Source organism: Accipiter gentilis, chromosome 33 (assembly GCF_929443795.1).
Source record: "Accipiter gentilis chromosome 33, bAccGen1.1, whole genome shotgun sequence".
Lineage (NCBI taxonomy): Eukaryota > Metazoa > Chordata > Aves > Accipitriformes > Accipitridae > Astur > Astur gentilis.
In genome coordinates, this window is record NC_064912.1 from 19,728,942 (window position 1) to 19,749,090 (window position 20,149).

The 20,149-nt window shown below is 55.2% G+C and overlaps 1 protein-coding gene across 4 annotated transcripts in view; it reads left to right on the plus strand.

Annotated features, from left to right (window-relative positions):
- PRKCB (protein kinase C beta) overlaps positions 1-20,149 on the plus strand; it is a 135,363-nt gene that overhangs the window by 22,143 nt on the left and 93,071 nt on the right. Inside the window, exon 1 of one of the 4 annotated variants that reach the window (XR_007504583.1) lies at positions 14,756-15,326. The exons of the other annotated variants lie outside the window; for them this stretch is intronic. The gene's annotated coding sequence lies outside the window, so the exon portion shown is untranslated. Of the gene's footprint in view, positions 1-14,755; positions 15,327-20,149 lie in introns of those variants that run through there. 4 annotated transcript variants of the gene reach the window in all.

The window sequence follows — 20,149 nt, forward strand, 5'->3', positions numbered from 1 at the left end:
GCCAGGCGCTGCGCCCTGAGAAGTCCCCCTGTGTGCCCCGAAGCATCATCTGTAGTATCGCTTCCCCAAAGCTATTTCTGAAGCCTGGAGGTTCTCACTAACCAGCCCGAACTTGTCTCGCGTCGTGCCTGGCAGAGCTCGAGCACTAATGCCGTGGTGGGGGAGCGCGTCCTTTGCAGGGTCCTGCTCATCCTTGCTCCGAGGAGGAGTTTTCGGGGGCAGGAGCGTAGTGGCTGTGCTGGCGGTCACAGGCAAGGTGTCAAACGGCTGCAGTCGGCGAGCATGGTGAAGTTTGGACACCCTGTGCCCAGCTGCACTCTGGTCTTCCTCCTGGAAATCCTGCAGTAAAAGGGAAGTGGCTGGCATACGCTCGCTCTTTGGTGACTGAGGTTTGAAGCCCCTAGTTATTCCCCTGGCAAGCAGTCAGGAACTTTCCTGTTGCAGAGGACCTCAGTGCTGCGCTCAGCATCTCCTCGCTGCCATGTGTGGTTTCTGGCTCCAAGTTGTCTATCTTCTTCCTTCCGCGCTGGAGCACTGTTCTTCTGGATCCTCCCCTTTGGTACCACGGAGTTCACCTCCTTTGCTTTCTGAACTGGGGCATCAGGACCAAATTAGACTTATCCTGTTGTGATAAAGCTTCCTGTGAGAGTGGTTCAGGGTTTGTAAGCCAAGACTGTATATCTCCGTAACGGCCCAGTGATGGCTGGTACCCGGGAGCAGCCCGCAGGAGCTCCACGCCTTCCCCGTCCTGCGCTCTTCTGCCATCTCATCACGCTGCTGTACAGGCTTTCCTCTTTGCTCTTCACTTAGTTTGAAACCAAGATGTTGATTGCAGTGCTGACCCCCAGCTTGCAGCCAGGGCTGGAGAGCTGCTTTGCCGGTCTTGCTGTGCCGCTTTTCTGTTGGCAGCAAGAGCTTTCCAGTGGCCCATCTCTGGCCGTAGGTGAGACCAGGCAGCAGCTCCATCCCCAGCCCTTCTGCAACCTCATGAAGTCTTTGACTATCGTCTCTCTTGCGATGCTCAAAGGAGCAAGACCCCCCGAGCTGGCGTTGGTGTGGAGGGTTGGGGCCGCGCTGCTGGGAGGTGTGGGGGGCCGCGCCGCGGTGGGGAGCCGTTCCCCGGCACTGCGGCACGATGGAAGGTGTTTGCGAGTGGGAAGGCTGGAAGGGGGAGAAGCTCGTTGCTGTTCCTCCTAATTGCTCTCCCACTTCTGTACTCGAGTGAGCGAAGAGCTGTGTCCCTGGGGACGCTGCCTGGTTCTGTCATCCCCAGCAGCTGCACCGGGACCCTCCCCGCAATCGGTCAATTCAAAAGGCTTCCTTCTCGTGTTTTGACTTGGTCCGTCTTACCTTTGACGTGAGAACGATCCATCTGCCTTTTGATATGGTGGAGGATGCAAGGGCTGTAGTGAAACCTCCCGAGCGGGGGCGAGAAGCGCTCGGGGCTGTTCCCGTCGGCGCTGACGAGCAGCGGGATGGCGTAGGAGCGGGACTCGCTCCCCCGGCGTCGGGTCCCTCTGCCCATGCGGGAGGGTCTCTCCTGCCCACCCCGGGGTCTCTCCTCCAGCTGGGGCTCCGTGCGTGGGCTGGGGCGGGAGCACCGGCTGCTGTCTTTGTCTCTGCTCCCACGAGACTCCTCTTTTCAAATGAAAACCTGACGTAGCAGCCGAAGTTTCAAGTGCTGAGGACGAGAGAACTGTCCATGCTCAACAAGAGAAGTTTGTTTTCTAGAGCCTCTGCATGTCAGCTGAGCAGCACTAGTTTGTGGTGACCCCTTTTTAGGCAAGGGAGGTTGAAGTGCTGCCCTCGAGGGGAAGTTTCTGCCGCAGCCCCCATGAAGATGGCAGCTCTGTCTGCTGCTTGCTCTTTCGAGTATTTTTTTTTTTTTTCTTGAAGAAATCCTTGCTCCAGACTTGCTGCTAGAAACGTAATAAAATTTGCAAGAGGTTTTTCTGGTAGAAGGCGTGGGGGTGTGCAGGAAGAGCTCCCTTGATCTGCGTGGGTGGTTGTACATGGTCTGGGCTTGCATAAAGCGTCTTGCACTGCAGTCCTGAGGCTGGGCTGTGGGGTGGAATCCCGGATTTCGCTCAGGCGGTGGTTTGGGGACGCCCTGTCACGAAGCTGCGTGGCAGCGTGCAAACCCAGGTGGACTCTGCTAGTGCTGAGGCCTGTCAGATCCCGGAGGTGGGAGCGAGGACTTTCCATGGGCACATCTCTCGCCATGCGCAGGTACTGCTGCAGGAGGAACACTTCTATCGAGGGAGTGGAAGGTTGTGCCAATATTAATGTGATGCCTTTGCACCCAGGACCCGGTCAGTCCTTTCAAAGTCAGCATCGGCTAACCTGCCTGTAGCTCTTAAATTCTGCTGCATCTTTCCTGTCCAGTCTGCTGCGCTCGCTTGCTTTTGTATGAACCTGGAGTCCTGAACCTGCTAAAGCTGATCCTCGAAGCAACGTGTGACGGTCTGACAAATTCAAGGTTTCAGTGGCGTCTTCGGCAGCTGACGGTGGACGGTGAGGTGTTGTCTCCCGAGGTCTCTTGTCTTCGCAGAGCTGCGGGTAGCACAGCAGAACCGTGCTCCTGTCTCTTCGCAGTCAGACATGCCAACCCCCAAACCTTTAATGGCACAAACTTTGAACCTTTTTCAATGAGCTGTGGCCACGATTGCGTGGGAAGCATTTGCAAGGAAGAGAGGTGCTGCGGGAAGGAAAGCTACCAAGTCCTTTGACGTCAGGTTGCTGGTGGCACTTGGTGCTTTCTACGCAGGCAACTCCAGCGGGACCTTGGCACATCACTGGGTTTGGTGTGGCCAGGGCCCCGTTTGGCACTGGTGGCTCCGGTGTCTCGGGTCGCCGGTGCGGTTCTTGCTCTGCAGCCGTGTGGAGGTGAAGCTCCCGTGACCACGACTGAGGAGCGCGTGCTAAAATTATGGCAAGCTCTTGCCCTCGTTGCACGTACGGCAGCCTGTCTCCTGATGTGCGCAACTCCCCTGCGCCGTACGGCTGCTGCTGGAAACCCTTACAGCACTCGGCCCTTACTATACGGGGACAAGTGAGCTCTTCGTTCTTAGCTCTGTTAGAAGCTTTTTGGTGGTTTTACCAGGTCTGCTCCACGTGACTGAGGGAGAAATTAGCCAGAATCGCTTATTTGTGTGTCGGGCTTTGAAAATGTGAGCGTGGTGGGAACGTATTTGTATTTTGTCTCGGTATTGCTGTGTGATGATGTTGGGTCACTCTCGGCATTGAGCTGGTTGAAAAATGAATACCTAAATCTTAGAGGGTGGTGAGACTGCAGAGTTGCATTTCATTCTCACGATTACTTTTGGATTAAAGAGGAGCTGCTTCTGCTCCAGAGTCACCTCGCAAATTTCACCTGGGAGTTGACTTCATGCTGATTCTGCTGAAGATTAAGACTGTTTTTTTCCTGGTCTTTGTACCTCTAGAAATTATGATGCCTAAGCACCGTCTTACTGGCTGGTCAGGAATTCACTGGAGAGTTGACAATTCCCTGAAGGAAATGTTCGTATGCTGGTAACTCTTGACTCTTGTGTGCCCACCTGGATGCTTTTTCCCCTGGAGAAAATTACCGCTTCAGCGGTGGTTAAACACTTTCTCCTCTTTGCAGATGCCACCGGCCGCTCTGTTTATTCCGAGCCATCAGACCTCATCTTTAAAAACCACCTCATTCGTGCACTGAAATTCCTGCAAGACCAGGCTGTGCTTTTTCTCGGAGACCCCTGCTACCACCTGACCTCCCCCAAGCCCTGGGGCGCAGCGTCGGCCGTGCCGGGGCTGCCTGGTGGGGAGGCTTCTCGGGTCCTCTGGGTGATGGGTTATTAGCAAAAATCTGCATGCGGCATACCCATCCGCCCGTGCTCCGCCAGAGCCATCGCAAACGCCGCCGTTGCTACGGGAACGGGCGTTCTTGGGTTAGAAACCTGATTCAATTCGTTCTTTGCCTCCCCGCTCCCTGCTAGTTAAGACACTCAGATGGATTTTAAGTTGCGAATATAATAGTCTTTCAGGTTGTGCAGGGAGTTCAAGAATATCTTTTGCTAATGAAAGAGCTGCCTGAACTCTCAAGGGATTGAATGAGATTTATTTTTTTTCCTCAATACCTACTATCAAAAGCAAAGTTTACAAGCTCCGTGTGCCTTGGGGCTGCTCGCTATGCCACCTGCATGGATAATTATGACCTTTCGGGTTGCCATAGAGAGTATTTTGCTTCCAATATTGCATCAATTGATATTTGGGATATTTTTCTTTAAAACTGCAAGAGCTGGGAATGCTGTCTTTGTAAGGTGCACCGATGGCAGGTACAGAAGGGGAGGGCTTTAGCAAGCCCTGTAATTTGCGGGATGGAGGTGATGATCAAAGCCCTAGCTATTCCTTTATGTCTGGGGTTTTTAACAAATTTTGTCCAGAACGTTCCTTTTGCGCTAGAGGGAATTCAGCAGCTGCTCAAGGAGTAATGGGATTTTGTGTAGGCCAAATCTGGTCTTACAATGGAGCAAGCAAGAGGAATTGATCCTCAGTAACGTCAGCCCAACTGAAAATAATCTAGCCTCTTCTTCAACTTGGCACACGTGAGCGGGCACTACAACTTTAGAGATATAATACGGTAAGGGGGATTAACTTTCAGTGCCGCCAAGTTGTTTTGCTCGGCTCCTGGGAGCTTGCTTACCCTCTCTCATTTTCTGAACCCCCGCAGTAGTGGTTGTGGCTTGTTTAGGTGGTGATGAAAAGCACGCGCGTGTGTTGGGACCGCGGCTCCAGAGCCCTGCCCCGCGTCCTGCTGCGCTTGGCGGGGCTCAGCCACTCGCTCTGGCTGGTTCGGGAACTTGCAGCACTGAAAAGAGCAGCAGCAAAAAGCATTTTTATTGAATTATAATTTTATAGCGAAGAGCTTCTCTGAACTGACAGTCCCTGCGTGTTGATGCTCTCCTTGCAGTACGGCCCGGGATGCAAACTGGGACAGCAGTAAGAGCAGCGCGGGGCTGTAGCAGCCAGCGGGGAACAGGGGCTGTGGGTGTGTGAACACCAGCCTTGGAGGAAAAAAGGCTCGGGCAGCATCGAAGCCTTGTTTTAGTCGTCTCCTTTTCACTTTTGGGTACTACTGGTTGGTCACGTAAGCCTGTAGCTCTCTAAAGCGTGAGAGGAGCACGCAGCTCCCGCTCGCCTGTCTGCCCGCTCCTTGGGTGCTCGGGGCTGCAGAAGGAGAGGTAATTCCCTTGGCAATAGGAATATGCTGGTTCAGCCTTTGCCATCCCAAATAATATTATAATGAAACAGAATTATAATGTAAGTATTATTAATGGCACCGAAGTTGGAATAGGGCTGACGCAGGCAGGCGAGTGTCACGTTGGGCCACGGCCGAGCAGCAGTGCCCCAGTGATGATGGAAGGGGAGGAAGATCCTGGAGCCGCTAAAGGAGGAAGGATGATGTGACACAGAAAAACATGCAACGTAGAAGGAGATTCAGCCATCTAAATATGCTGTATTTGAGAACCACGCTTGCAGCGAATTAGAATCCTGGCAGGGTGTAAACCAGATGAGTTTTTTTGGGGAACCACCTTTTTGTGGGTGTGCGTTTGATGTTGCCGGAGTCTGAAGGGCAGAGAAGTGCTTCCCTGGGGGCGGCTGGCAAATGAGTTTTCTGTCCTAGGCTGAACCTGCTTCCTCTTCTGTAGCTCCAGTCTCCATAAATCCCAGGATAAATAGCCTGCGTGGTATGCAGTGATTTATGGAGGGACTGTGTTTATTCTAGCTTGGAGAGCTGCAGCGTGGGGGTCTTGGGCCTTTTGCGAATTTGCCGGGCTGCCTGGTGTTTGGGGATGGGAGCAGCCAGGAGATGCGGGAGGAAAGCGAGATGAGCCTAAGGTGTTCTGTGTTACACAGCTCCCGTAACAAGGGGAGGGCTGGGAAAATGGAGCTGGGAGGTGTGCTCTCACGCCGTGCTCTGCTAAAACTTCAGGGGAGCTTCGGAGAGGCTGTTTACAGCGTGAAGAATTGGGAGCCTCTGTAGCTTGGGATGAGCGAGTCCTATGTCCGGGTGCTGGGGCACGTAATGAGGGTGGCCCCGGCCAGTGGGTCCCTCCGGAGGCTGGTGGGGGTCGGAGAGGTGCTGTGGACCCCCGGCGAGCTCCGCAGCGAGGAGCAGGCTCTTTAACCGAGCCTCTGCAATATGTTGCTACTGTTTATATAAAAATAACAAACCTTTCCAAATATTTATTACTATATCATGTGCTGAGGAGCGGGTGCCGTGCATTCAGAAATGGAAAGCCGCCCCCAAGCAGCTGCCAATCTCAAAGGAGGCTGAATCTGAGATGCGGTTGACATGGCAGGGCAGGAGCCCGCAGCGGGGGGCCGGCAGCGGTCCTGCCTCGGGAGCAGCCGGCGCTGAGCCCGGCCACGCTGGGGCTGTCGGTGCTCCTCCAGCCAGCCCGGTGGGGTGGGCTGGTAGGGACCCTCGGGACGGTCGAGCACGGCAGCGTGGTGCGGGTGGGAGGGGGAGACTGGAAGGCAGCGTGAAGGAGGAGCTTTAGAATGAGATGTGGTTGGAAAGGCACCTCTTTGAGGGGTTTTCTCACCCCAAACTCTTCAAATGGACACAGGTTTGCGTTTGCAATAGCGTTTGGGTGGCTTTGCAGGGAGCTTCGAAGGCAGCACGGTGGGGGAGCATCCCTCGCTGCGGGGCCCCGTGCAGCAGCTCCCTCCACTTAACCGCCCCAAAACGGGTCTGTGCCCACCAGCTCTGAGCCCCACCAGTGATGGGGCTTTGTGTATCTGCCTCCTTGTTCGGCACCAACAATTCCAGGCGGCCTTTAAGCTCACGGGAACATTATTCTTCCTGGAGGGGTATGCAAGAAGCTGCTGTACAAAGCGGTTTTGGGGCCATTTATGTGACTTTTCCGGGGCTCTGCAGGTACTGGGAGGCATTGCAGGATCTCTGAGATGGCTTGGTGGGGGTGATGCTGCAGTGATGCTGCACCGTACTCTCCTGCAAGGAAAAGGGGAAACTTTGGATGACTCAAGGGGAGATATTGCCTGGAGGTGGGGTGGGATTTTTGATCCAGCTGCTGCAGCTCACTTGCCTGCCCTGGTAGAGGTGTCCTGGCCCTATAAAGCGTGTCACAGGTAAGGGGTGAGCGTCTCTTCTTCTGCTGAAGATTGGGCTTCTACTCCAAAAACCAACCCGGAGGACTGCACGGCAGACCTCGGCGTGCTGCCGTGGAAATGCCGGCTGAGCGCGGTGGAGGAGCCGGCGTGTCTGTCAGGCTGGTGAAGGCGGGCGCGCAGGCTGGGGGCTGCTGCTTGCTGTGTGAGCTGGTACTGCAACTTTCAATGAGTTACTAGAAGCTTCTGTTCATTCTTCCCCCAGCTCAGCAGACAACTTCTTACGGCTCAGCAGAGAGGTTTCTCTCTCTTTATCCTGCGTAGCAAAGGGAAAACAGGAGAGGAGGCCAGTGTGAGCTGGGGAGAGTTGCTGGGGATACACAAGCAAAGCTCAGCCCAGTATTTCTGAAATTTGCCCTATTTCATTTCTATAAAGTACTACATAAGAGCCGTGAGAAATTTCAGGCGAGCTTAAAGATTTTTATTGTTCCGTTTAGTATCTTATGTATGGCTTTTCCCCCTTCTTTATTGCTTTATTAAAATAAACTGAATGTAAAGCTGCCTTTGGGCTAGCTGGTGATGGCTCGCATTTATTGTGCTGAGCACAGTGCGGATGCTATGCCAGCTGCAGCAGCGCAAACTCTGTATAAAATGACACCGCTCAGAGAAGAGGTTGCTCTGTAAAACACCTGGACTTCCAGAAGACAAGCCACGGCAGGCTGCTTAGAGGGGCTGACAGTACACAGGCTTTGTGCGAGGTTTATGGAGGCCGGTGTGCTGGGGGATAGGCTAAATCGCTTACCCAAATTTCATTAAAAATGCAAATGGATTCTTTCAGTGGGACAGAGTCGCATTAAAAAGTAGGCCATATCGTAAACATTAATAAAGTCATATTGGCCAGCAGGGACGTGGATGTGGAAAGTGAGCCAAGAAAGCTCTTTGCAGAGCTCCGTGTAAATAAAACGACTCTTCTCTTTTTCTCTTCTCCTCCTCTGAAAGCTGGCAGCCTAGATAATGTTTTAATTGAACACAGTGGCATGTAATTGTACAGGACTGTTGCCCAAGAAGAGCAAATTTAATTCATGGCTCCATGAAGTTTTGCTAGTGAAGCAGAAGCCAAGCGTACTGGCCACTTAAAGCTAAAGCAAAATTCACCTAAACAATAATTTCTTTAACTAATAATAATAATAATAATAAAAAAGAAACCCACACCCCCCCCCCCAAACCGCTAAGTGGGTCTGATTACTTCCTCCCCTCAATGTGTTTTAAGACTCTTCCCTTAATATGATACTGCAGGTAGTGTCTGATTCCCGCTTTCTCTGCTGACCTTGCTCGAGTGCTGGTGTCCCACTGCACTGCCGGCTCTTCGCGGCCATCGTGTCAAACAGGTTTCTGAGTGCATCCTACCTGGTGCTGAATCCTGGGCCTTCCCTCGGGAAAGCCTGGGGCAGGGACAGACGGATCCTCGCGACAGAGCTGCCCCGCTCCCTCCCGTAGCAAGGTGACTCCTCCAGCCCGCGCTGCACTGTGTGCACCGCCTGTCTTGCAGCATCAATAAAAATCTTGTTCTAAACAGCTTTGGCTGGAGAGAGAGGAGTGAGCAGACACAGTAAATCTACGTGTTGGAAATGTTATTTTAATATCTTATCTGTATAGCATCAAAAGGAGTGCCAAGTACACTAGAGATCTTGCCAGCTGCAGCCCTTTGAATGTCTTAAAGGCAGTAATGTTGCTGTGTAATAACATATAGTGCTCCAAACTGTCATGAGATAATGGCCTGTTTTCAAGACAAGAAAAACAACAAAAAATGGTGTAATCTGCATCCTTTCCTGCGGCAGCGTAGCTGTGGCGTGTGGGGGCTGGAGTGTGGTAGCGCTTGTCTTGCGAGGGTCAGCACTGAGGGGTTCTGCTGTTCGCAGCGCTGCTGGCAAGCCTCTCCCGAGAAGCGAACGTTCATCTCCTGGCTGCAGCCAAGGCAAGCCCAGGAAAGCCCTCGCCACCGTGGCGAGCATCCTCCTGGGTGGCAAAAGACTTTCTGCCCCCAGCACCGCGTGCTGCTGGAGCTGCTGTGCTCTCGCCTGCCGTTCACTAAAGCTGTTTTTTTTTCTGCAGAGGAAGCGGCTGGATTTCTTATCAGCACATCCCCATTGGCAGCACAAGGAGCAGGAAGCCTGCAAGACCTCCCAAAATTCCCCTGTGGAGCTGGGGACTGAGCAGGCTTGTAATACGGTGGAAAGTGGGTTATGGATGCTCCAGCCATCGCTACTGGGGTGCTCCATCCCTCGGTCTCTGCTCCCCGCAGCCCTCGGTGCCGGTCCCCCCGCACAGGGAGCACGTTTTGGAGAGGTCTGACAGCAGGGAGGGTGAGGTAGTCGCTGGAGCAAAATTGGGGTTTTGCAGCTCTCTGCCCAGCTCTCTCTGTGCCTTATTTATGCCAGAACTGCCAAATCACCGTGTTCTTTGTGGTGAGACCTGTCTGGGAGGCTGCCCGGTACCAGTGGGTCCCCCTGAGAGCTCCCGCTCCACCGTACTCAGCCTCCCTGTTGCAGGGACCCCCGTGGGCATCTGTCCGTCTGTCTCGTGGACTTGGGCTCTGCCCAGGCTGGTTTTGACCCCTAGCATTGCTGTTTGCTCCCGTGTGTAAAGGCCTGCCTTTGATAAATGGCTTTTTTCCTTGATTGGAAGTTTTCCAAATCATTAGGATTTTTCTTGCAGGTTTTTTTGCCTGCCCTCCTCACTAGCTTTCCTTTTGCCTCCTGGTGGGAGGAAAGGCTTTGATGTCGGCAGTGCTCCAAGGCTTTCCGAGGAAATCGGCTGTCCCAGGACAAACTCTGTGGGAAGTTTCTTGACAATACAAAATAAGGCTCAGAGTGGTGCGGGGAGAATGGAGAGGGAAGAGCGATGGAGAGAGGCTGTGACTTCAGCAAGGGCTTGGGATGGTCTTGTCTCCCATTTTTATGGGCAAATTAGGGAAATGTGCTTCAGGTGAGCGTGTGAAATGTTGTCCAGTACGGTGCTTGTGGTGAGATTTCCCCTGATGGATGGGGAGCGGGTCGGAGACTGGAAGTCTGCGTGTCTGGGAAGGGCTCTCGAAGGAGGAGGTCGGTAATAGCTGGGGTCCGTTCCCTCGCTCCTCCTCCCTGACAGCTTGGCACGTGCGCTGAAGGATCAGCCCTGTGCGATGGGGTTAATGGAGCGCCTGGTGCAGGCAACGTGTTTCCCAAACAGCACATTGCCCCTGCAAACTCTCTGACTGCAGTTCCCTCTGCCGGGGATGCTGTCCTGCCCATGTCACGTCCCGTGGCAGGCTGTGGCTCCAGCGGATTTGGCAGGGGCAGAACCATTTCGTGGGAGCCTCATCCACGGTGTCTCGTACCCCAGGTTGTCCTTTCTCGTTAACATCCGATTTGTGTGTCTGTAGCATAAAGTCAGAGATGCTCGCTGCTTCACCTGAAGCTCAGCGGTGCTCCGTCGTGTCTCCTGGGGTGCCGGCTGGCGGCTGCATCCTTCTCGTGCTCTCCCTTCCTGGCTCACAGGGGAGATGTTTGTGGGAGGAGGCTGGGAGCTGAGCCCCTGGGCTGGCAGACGGCTTCCCCGAGCCCGCGGGCCCCGGCGATGCGCAGAGGATGCTGCGCGGAGCTCAGAGCCGTGCACCGCCTGCAGCCGAGCTGCTGGGCAGGTTTGAGGACAGGTCTCGGTTCGAACAGGGTTTGGAAAATAAGAAACAACTTGTACCTAATGAGCTTCCCCTGAACGATTCCCCGGCAGATTCCGGACAGCGGGCATGCCTCTGCTCTCCAGAGGATCGTAGGGCGTCTGCGTGGCCAGGCTGGTGCAGCACCAGGACAGCCGAGGTCTGTCCCTTGCTTGGCCGCAGACCCGACGTGTGGTGTGGGACAGGTCCTGTCCCCAGACTGACGGACGCTGACAGCACAGACGGACAGAACAAGCAACCTCCTGGTGTGTGCAGCGTGGCCCCAGCTGCTGCTGGAGACCCCGGCCATTGCTCTGCTGCTGCATTTGCTAATTATAACAACCGGCCCCAGGGCTCCGCTGCCCACCCCGGGAGATGCCCCATGGAGGGGCCCGGTGGTGGGTGGGAGGGGGGACTGGGGTGCAGGTCTGAGTCCCCTCTGCCTGGAGAAGGGGAGAGGAGTGAAAACTGGGTCCCGTCTTGAGCACCCGCGTGCTGGGTGGACCTGCAGGACGTGGCGGTGCCCGCAGGAACCCGGGCAGGGGTTCCCCGCTCCCCCACCTTGTCCAGGTTCATCGCGAGGAGGTTTGCTTTCTCTGCCTCCCCTGCTGCAGCACAAGAGAGGGATTGTAAACGGCCTCAGAGAATTAAGCTCATCAAATTAGCGGCGTCCACTGGGGCGAGCGGGTAAGGCGTGACAGCAAGCAAAAGTGAAATGAGGCTGCAGAGCTCGGGTTTTGCTCTTTCCTCGCTGTGTCCTCTCAGCGCACTGTGTGGCTTTCGCTTGCTTGAGAAGGTGGAGTAGCTACAGGCTAGCTTGCTTGTTAGCCTTAATAAGGTGATTGCTAATTGATAAGCAACCAGAGCTGCCAGCTGCTGCACGGCGCTTCCGTGCTCTCTCCTTTGCTAGAGAAAAAACGGGCTGCTGACTTACGGCAGGGGCACGCATCCTCCAGATTTGGGTTGGCAGTCTGCAACCTTGCTCCGGTCTGGTGCACCTGCAGAGAGGCGCCGCGGTGGGGGCACCCCCGCCTGTCACCCGGGGGGGCTGCCCAGCCTTCCTCCCCTCTTTGCCATGGTGCGTGGGCTGCTGCTTTCTTACTGGGGACCTGAAGTCTCCTGGAGCTGTCTGTACTTGATGATGGGCATTTATTTGCCTGTTTGAAGATGCTGCTGGTGGCGTTTGGGGAGGTCCTTCGGTGGGAGCTGCTGATGGAGAGCATCCCTGCTATCGCAGGATGCCTTGCCCATGCCTGCAGCTTCCTGGGGCATTTGATGCTCCTGCCCGCGGTGGCGGTGATCTTTTTAAAGCAGAGAGACAGTGAGGACCAAATAACACTTGATTCCCCCCCCCCCCCATTTTAAAATAGACTTAATGAACATGGAGCAACTTCTTGATGAGTCTGTCTCGTGGAGGGTGGCTGCCGGCTGCCAAGCCCCGCTCAGCCCCTCAGGCCCTCCTCCCCAGCTGGGTGCTGGTGTTTTTGGGGGGGGGGGAAGGTGCACGGCCGGGGTGGAAATGTGAGTCAGCAGCCGCCCGTGCGGACGGAGCTGCTGCCTCGCTAACGCTGCTGGAGGCTCGGCAGCGCGGAGGTTAGCGCGTGCCGTGGTGCTCGGACCTCAGCCCCGACGGGGTCCCTCCTCTGAACCCCCTCTTTGTCATCAGCTGCAGAGGTTTGCGACGTACGCTGCTCCTACGAGAGAGCCTGGGAGAATCAAAAACTGAAGGAAACCCCTGCTCTGCTTCAGAGCTGGTGAAGATAAGCCTGCTTTCTGCCAGCGCCTTGCAGGAGGAAGTGGTTGAAATAACAAGATAAAGTCCAGTCGGCTGCTGTCCTCCGGCTGGGGCACAGCGGGGAGAGCAGCACGATCCCGCATCCCCCGGGGGCTCTGGGACCCTGCCTGGCCACGGCCAGCCACCTTGGGGGAGCAGATGGGGCTGGCAGGAGCGGGTTTTGGCTTCCCACCACACAGGAGCAGGGATGGAGCTTCATCTCCCGCCATCTGGCAGGTCCTGCGGCTGTCTCGTGGGCTTGCAAGCTCCAAAACGTTGCTGGCTAACGTTGGCCTGGATGAGTTGGTGGGGAGGCCGGCGTGTTGGTTAAGCAGAAGTGGAAGCGCTGCAGGACGCCCCGCGCTGTGGTCTGAGCCTCCTCTGGAGGCGCGGGTGCCCAGCGGGATGCTGGTGGCTTGTGCAGCTGGGGCAGAGCGGGGCACGCAGCAGCCTGCGGAAGAGAAAAAGGGCAGAGAGAAACTGAGAAGTGGCTTGAGATTGTCTTGAACGCTCCTGTATGCTTTTTGATAGGTCACGTGCATGGGAGGTATGTTAACAGCAGGAGCCGTTTGTGCCTGTGTTTTAAGTGCCATAAGGGCAAATTCGTGCCCTGGGTGCCTGCCCTCTGCGGCGGGCTGGTGTTGGCGAGCTCTCGGTTATTTGGGGAAACGCTTTGCTGGTGGTGAGGCAGCAGACCAGAGAAACGGTCAGCGTTTTGCTGTAGGAAACCCAGGACTGTGGCACAATTACACGACACAATTGCAACATTTAAAAAATCCTATGTAGGAAGCTTCACCTTACAAAGACCCTGGCTAACTGCTGCTTTCAGTTGTACTTAAATTGATGTGTTACCATTTCTGGGTGTTCAAGAAACCCTTCAAACACTACTTTGTATATAGAGAACAAAAACTCCCAAGATGCAGCCTGCTCAAAATAAGCCAGAGGCAGCAGCAGGGAAGTCAATACTCTTTGTAACAGCCAAAAAAAAAAAAAAGAAGTTGCTGTTGTATTCATGATTTTGGGGTTTTTTTTTCTGCACTTCCTGAAAAGCAAAGGGACCGTGCAGCGACTCCGGCACTTCAGCATGAGCCGCAGGGGTCACCCGGTGCCTTATCACAGAGTTACCAAAATTCCCGGGTCAGGCAGTCGGCGTGGGAGCTGGCCCGCGCGGCAGTACCGGGATGTTATGCCCACGCGATGTTAAGCCCTGTGCGGCTTTCAAACAGATCCCACCCAGAAAAAGTCTCTCCCGAAAGGCAGCCCTGGGGCGGGAGGTGGGGTGGTGTGCCAGGTACGCGGCTGAACGGGGGGTGGTCCTGGCTGGTGGAGCGAGCCCTGCCGCGAACCGTGGAAGTGTCGGATCTGGATGCTAGGCGGTGTATGTGATCACTGAGCTCCTCAAATGAGGTGAGAAATAAACACCTGCACCCTTCTATTGTTCTGAATAGATGCACTTTACAAAACTCCCTAAATTTGGATTAGTCTGATTTATTGAAAGCCTGTTTTTTAGAAATATGCGGGGACAGAGGGGAATAAGATTACAGACCATGCTGTCTTTTTAGCAGTATATAAATGCCTCCCGAACTTTGCTGTGCAGTAGCTCTGTGTCCGTGGTCTACTTTTGATGTTGTCTTGGTCAAAGACCTTAAATTCTCCACTTTTGTAAGGCCGGTTTTGAACTCCAGCCCTTGACCCGCCTGGTTACAAGTTTCTGGAGGCAACGCAAGTGCTCACGAGTGCTCCTGGAGGGCGACTAGGAAAGAAGAAATGACACTTCTAGCCAAGGGTGCTTGAGAAATTTCTCACTGTGTATGGGTTTAGCTCTGTACCCTAAATAGACTATCTAAAGGAAACGAGTGCTTTATCTTGCAATGTGTGCTCAGCATAAATTCCTCTTGCTGTAGTCTTCAGGAACAAAAAGCAGCTCAGTCTCTCTCTGGATCTCCAGTGCCATGGAAAATTAATTCTGGTACCAGAATTATGAAGCCTCCTGGCCAGAGGCTTACGAGCAGAGTGAAATTCTTGCTCTGCTTTGACTTCCCTCTGCAGGTTTCGGCGTGCTGCGGGTTCAGGAGGAAGGCATGGTCTCTCTGGAGCACCCCTGCACCCCGAGACGCCGTGGTGCCTTGGGGCAGTTGGTGTGGTGGGGACAGCAGTGAGAGGGGGTGGTTACGGGTCAGCTACGGAAACTTCGTTGTAGGCACGTGGCTGACCTGCGATCCCATCGCCCTGAGATGCTCTGAACATGTGCAAACTCCGTGATTTGTACAGGAAACTGGTTTCATGCTTGCCATTTGTGGAAAAGGCTCCCTAAGCCCCTTGCCTCAGCGAGGTGCCCCTGTTCCCAGGCTGGAGCCACCCGTATGGCTTCTGGTGCGCCACCGAGGCTTCCGTGGCACCAGCTCTTTTAGGCAGATAAAACCGTTACATTCCTGAAACGGATCTGCGCGGATCCTGTTGCCCTCACGGGACTTTGAGTAGCAGCTGCCCCTGCAGATCCTGCTGAGGTTCACAAATGGAACTTGGAGAAACCAGCCCACGCCTCCTCCAGCAGCCGTGGGAGCCTCCTGATCCTCTCCGCACAGTCTGACACCCGCTTACTGCCAACAGGCTAATCCTGGGTCTGTAGCGTTTGAAAGACATCTTCTGAGAAACTGTCATTAATTTTAAATCCCATCTGCGAAAGCATCGCTGGAGGTTACCCTGGTTATGTCAGACGAGCCTGACAAAGCTGCTGCTGGGGTGAGCGTCTCGAAAACCCTGGTGGGGCAGAGAGACAAAAACCAGCGTTGTGGTCAAATCTGGGGACTTTAAAAGAACGGCCCCGTTGGGCTGGGGCAGACAGGCCGGTGGTGGAAACGGAGGGCGGGCGGTAGCGGGTACAGAGGTTGGAGTGGCTTTTCGCTTGATGCCGCGAAGGTTGCAGTGGTGCTTACGGCGGGCAGGGGGAGCGGTGCCGGGGGCCGGTGCCCGCCGTGCAGCCGGCTGTGCCAGGCAGAGCCGGGTGGGCACCAGGCTTCAGGCAGAGCTGGGACTGGGGCCAGATGCAACAAGGCGGGGAAGGCGGTGGGACGCCGGGTGACGATGCACGCACCGCGAACTGCGTAAGTGCCGAAAGAGCCTTCGCCAGCCTGGTGTCCCTGAAGCCTCCTTGCTTATTTGGAGGCGAAGGTAGTGTTGTCCAAGCACTGCTACTTAATAATTACCCTGGTCTCTGCTTTTGGAAAGAAGACAGTGTTCAGACTATTAAAATTTAAGTGTGGGGAGGGATGCAAGGAAGAAAATGGGAGTGAAGTTCCCCTCTCTGTCTTGGAGATAAGTGATAAAATTCAGCTTTAACCGAGTTACATTATTAGCACTTTAAAGCAAGCTAGCAGCCATCTTCTAGGGCTCTGAGATGCAAGTATAACAATTGGGATGGTGGTGGGTTGTCTGTACCTGGGCCTGCCCTCTTCTTAATGTTTGGCTTGTTCTCTGTGCAGGACTGATCCTGCAGGGTTACCTTTCCATATTTCTACCTCCTCTCAAGAGGCTGACCCGGAGTTTCAATTACAATATTAAATTACCAGGTCACCAGTGTTAAAGTAGGCTGCCAAGTTTTTAATGATCTTCTCTTTCTTGTCATGTGCGGGTTGTTGGTTGGGTTTTTTTTGTGGGTTTTTTTTTCCAAGCCTCCTTTCCATCTATGCACTTTTAATTGAGACCATCTGTAATTTAACACATCACAACAGCGAGCCCGAGGAGCGAGCGAGCGGTGAGTTGTGTAACTGGTGCAGGCGAGGCAGGATTTTAAGAGGACTCGGCGTTCATCCTCCAGGGACTGCCACAGCTTTCCACTGTCTTCCAGCGCCTTCGTAAGAACTAACTGCCAAGACTGTTTAATCTGGTCCCTTGGGGCCTTGATTAATCACAGAGTACTTATTTTTCATCTCTCGCTGGTGGAGATGCTGAAGGTGTCGTTGGGGGGGCTGGGACCGATCCTGAAGCTGTTGCGTGGGTGCGTGCGAGCGGAGCTGGCCGCAGGCACCGGGGTGTCCCCGGGGACCCAGACCCCGTCCCCTTGCAAAGGGACCAGGCTCGGAGGGGGCTGCAGCAGTTTCCTCGATGCTGCCTGTCCCCGTTTGTCTAAGGTAGAACCCGAGTTTGTCCATCTGTCCCGCATCCCGAGAAGCCTCTCGGCTGCCTAGCCTTGGCCAGCACCCGGGTGCTCTTCCCCCAACGCCTGCGATCCCCAGGGGAGCCCCTGAAACATCAGCGTCCCAGCTTGCCTCGACTGTTGCAGGACGGCTCCGTGGTCCAGGAGCCAGGGCTGTCCCACTCCAGCCCAGCGCCGTCCTTCTCGCTGCCTGAGGCCGTGACGAACTTCTCTGCACGTGGCATCGTGAGGCTCGTCATTTGGGCTTTTAAGAAACAGGTTAGAGGGGATGTTAACATGGAAAGAAACAAATTCCGACTTGGAAAAATTACCTGTTAGTGTTGCTGCAACGTGTCACTTGGCTATAATTAAACACGAGGGAATGGCACGTTTCCCTCCCGTTCATTCAGGGCATCTGTCAGGGCCGGTGTGTGGGCAGTTTCACGGCTGGTGCGGTTCCCCCCGGTTCTGTGCGTGGGTCTCTGCAACGGCACCTGGCACAGGGAGAAGGAGCAGAGAAGAAAGGTGTCTGCGATTCCCGTGCACTTTGTGCAGGGAAACGTATTGGTGGCTTCGTTCTTTGTCTCTTTGAACTTCTCTGCTGGCCCTGGCTGGGTTTGGAGAGCGGGCGAGCAGCGTCTGCTGCGTGGTCCGCCTGGCCGCCCCCGTTCGAGCGCTGGGGCGTGCAGCTCCGCTCGCTGCCAACAGCCTCTCCGTAAAGGTTCCTGCTGGCGAGCCGTTCTGCCAGGGGCTTTTGTTGCTCTCTTAATAGCGCGGATTGTGGTGGGACTCGGCCGTGTACCCGCTCGCACGGTTGGGGGTCAGGCACGTGGCGGGGGAGAAAGGAGCCGTTCCCGCGGGGTGTCTCTGGATGCTGGGGTGCTCTGCTCGCTGCTCCCAAGCAGCTTTTTTGGCCCAAGCAATTTGGAGAGGAAACAGGAGCTGGACTTTTGCCGTGTCCTGGGTGGAGGGACCTACCCTCTGCCACGTCTGGTGAACCCCACGCCGGTGAGAGCTGCAGAAGCCGGGCCAGCTGCGTTACTCGTGCCGCTTCCCGGAGCATCCCGCTCCGTCCCTTGCAGCCTGGCTGCAGCTCTAGGTGTTCCTCTGGCCCATGCGGTGGGAGAATGAAGATCTTTCCCTGTTCCGAGCAATAATGCTGTCATCGTCCCCTTCCCCACCCACACCTATTATGTTGCCGTAGATGATTGATGTTCCTCATCCCGCCTGGCTTCAATACATTCATTGTCATGCAGAGGATGTTGTCAGTTCATTACTGGTATTTCATATAAAAGCTGCAGACTTTTTGGAATGTTTTGTTCATACGTACTCAAATCCTCCTAAAAGTGCATGGCTGGGCTCAAAATATTTAACCCCTTTAAAAAAAAAAAAAAAAGGAATATTAAAGAAGTCTCTTTTAGAAGTGAACAGCAGAGTAGCCTTCCTCCCCCTGCTCTTCAGCACAGCTGCTGTGGGCCGCTTCTGTGTGTTGGACACTGCAGGCACTGGATTCACTTGGGGTTTGTCGACAAGGTCTTGCCCCAAGAAGCCACAAATGCCAGTTGGATCCTCAGCTCTAGCACCCGAACGCTGCTGCGGCTTGGCGTCGGACGGTGATGTTCCCCAGCCGCTGGGCTGGGATCGTGTGCTCCCGCCCTCCCTGGGCAGCTCTGCTGCGGCCGGGGACGCATCTGACCCTGCATCGCCTGTAGGGTCTCGCTGCCCTCCAGATGCAAAGGGAGCAGCAAGGCTTCCTTTTACAGTTCTGCGAGGCTGTATTTTCTTTGTGGTTTTGTATTCTTTGTATTTTCTTAAGTCCCTGAATTATGTGGGGAAATGAGTGCCCCGAAGCATTGCTCGCGCTTAATGGAGCGACGGGCTTCTGCTTTACAGGTGCGTGGGGGGGGATCTGAACCGCAAGCGCCTTTCGGGGGGTGGAATTGGAGCGTGAGGAAACGTCGGCTGCTCCAGGGGCATACGTGCAATTCTCTGGGGGAGCGGTGGGTGCTGCTGGGACCTTGCTGGGGGTCAGAGCTGCGGAGGAGGGGACCATGGAGAGCTGAGCGTGCTTTGAACCCTTGCTTTGCCCACCACGTCCTCTCCCTCCCAAGGACAGAGGGTGGCTGCCATCGCTGAGAGTCGGGGCAAAACTCGTGTCAGGATGTGCTGAGTTCATCTGGCCCTTGAGCATAAGAAATGCCGTGAGAAAGCAGAGGAGCTCAAAGAGCGAACAAGTCATAACCGGCTTACGAGGAAAGGCCACAGATAACTGATAGCCACGCAGCGAGGGCAGGGTACGTGGGAGGGATGGGAGTAGTCACGCTGCTGCCTGGATGCGTCGAGAGCTCGCTGGGGCATCCTGGCAGCGTGGGCGATGGTGTGGCGAGGGGCGCGGGCACCCGAGTCTCGTCCGCTGGTGCTGGGGAAGGGCTTTGGGTGCCTGCATCCGACCAGCCTGGTCTTGGAAGTTGGGCAGGTGCTGCCGTGCTGAGCCATGGGTGGGAGATGCCGTAGAAATGCGGACGAGCACCAGAGCGTGGAGACGGCACAAGCTGAAAGGCTCAGTCATCCATGAACTGCAGGAGAAGCGAGGGGAGGAGGAGATGACGGCGTCTGCAGGAGCTTTCCAAAATACCCAGCCTGAGGGAGTGCGAGGAGCAGCCCAGATCCTGCCCACGAAACCTCTCGGTACCCGAATGCATTTTCCTCCCCATCCCAGGGCATCGGTAACACAGGAACGTTCCTGGGGAGTCCTCAAACTTGTAATTCGTGGGGGAATCGGGGATGGGGTAAAGTTGGTCTGGCACAGCCCAGGCTCTCGCCCAGCTTTGGAGGTTGCGGCGAGTCCTGCTGCCCGTGCCGGAGCCCGGTGCGAGCTGGGCTCTGCTGACCGATGCCGTGGCCGACAAGTGCCTCCTCCCCGAGCCCCCTTGGGCTCTGGCCATGCAGTCGGGGCTGGGGGCACTCGGTGGGGGCTCACCGAGCTGCTGCCGGCACTGCTGGTTCCTGCCGGCACAGCTGGCAGAGCCGCGGCTGCCACTTCGCGCGTCGCGCTGGCCGGGAGCGTGCACAGGGCTGAATTATTCAGTCTGAAAGTGAATCTCTGTTACAGCTTGGTATGGGAGAAACGCTGATGAAGTATTTAAAGTCTGAGCAGGGACGAGGCCCTCTAATGTAAAATTAATGTCTTTGTGTCTCTGGAAATAGCTGCCAGCCCTGGTGCGGGCGTGCAGAGCGGTGGGCGCTGCCGGCCCGTCGGCATCGTGGGCTTTGGGAGACGGACCCTGGAGAGGGGGCTCTACCTGCAGGATCCCGACAGCCTTGTTGAAAAGCTAACCTTGCCCCTCTACCTCTTCCAAACAGCAAGCAAGTAGAAGAGCGAGGGGTCGGTTTTCCTGGAGAACTGCGAACTCTCCCTGCAGGGTGAATG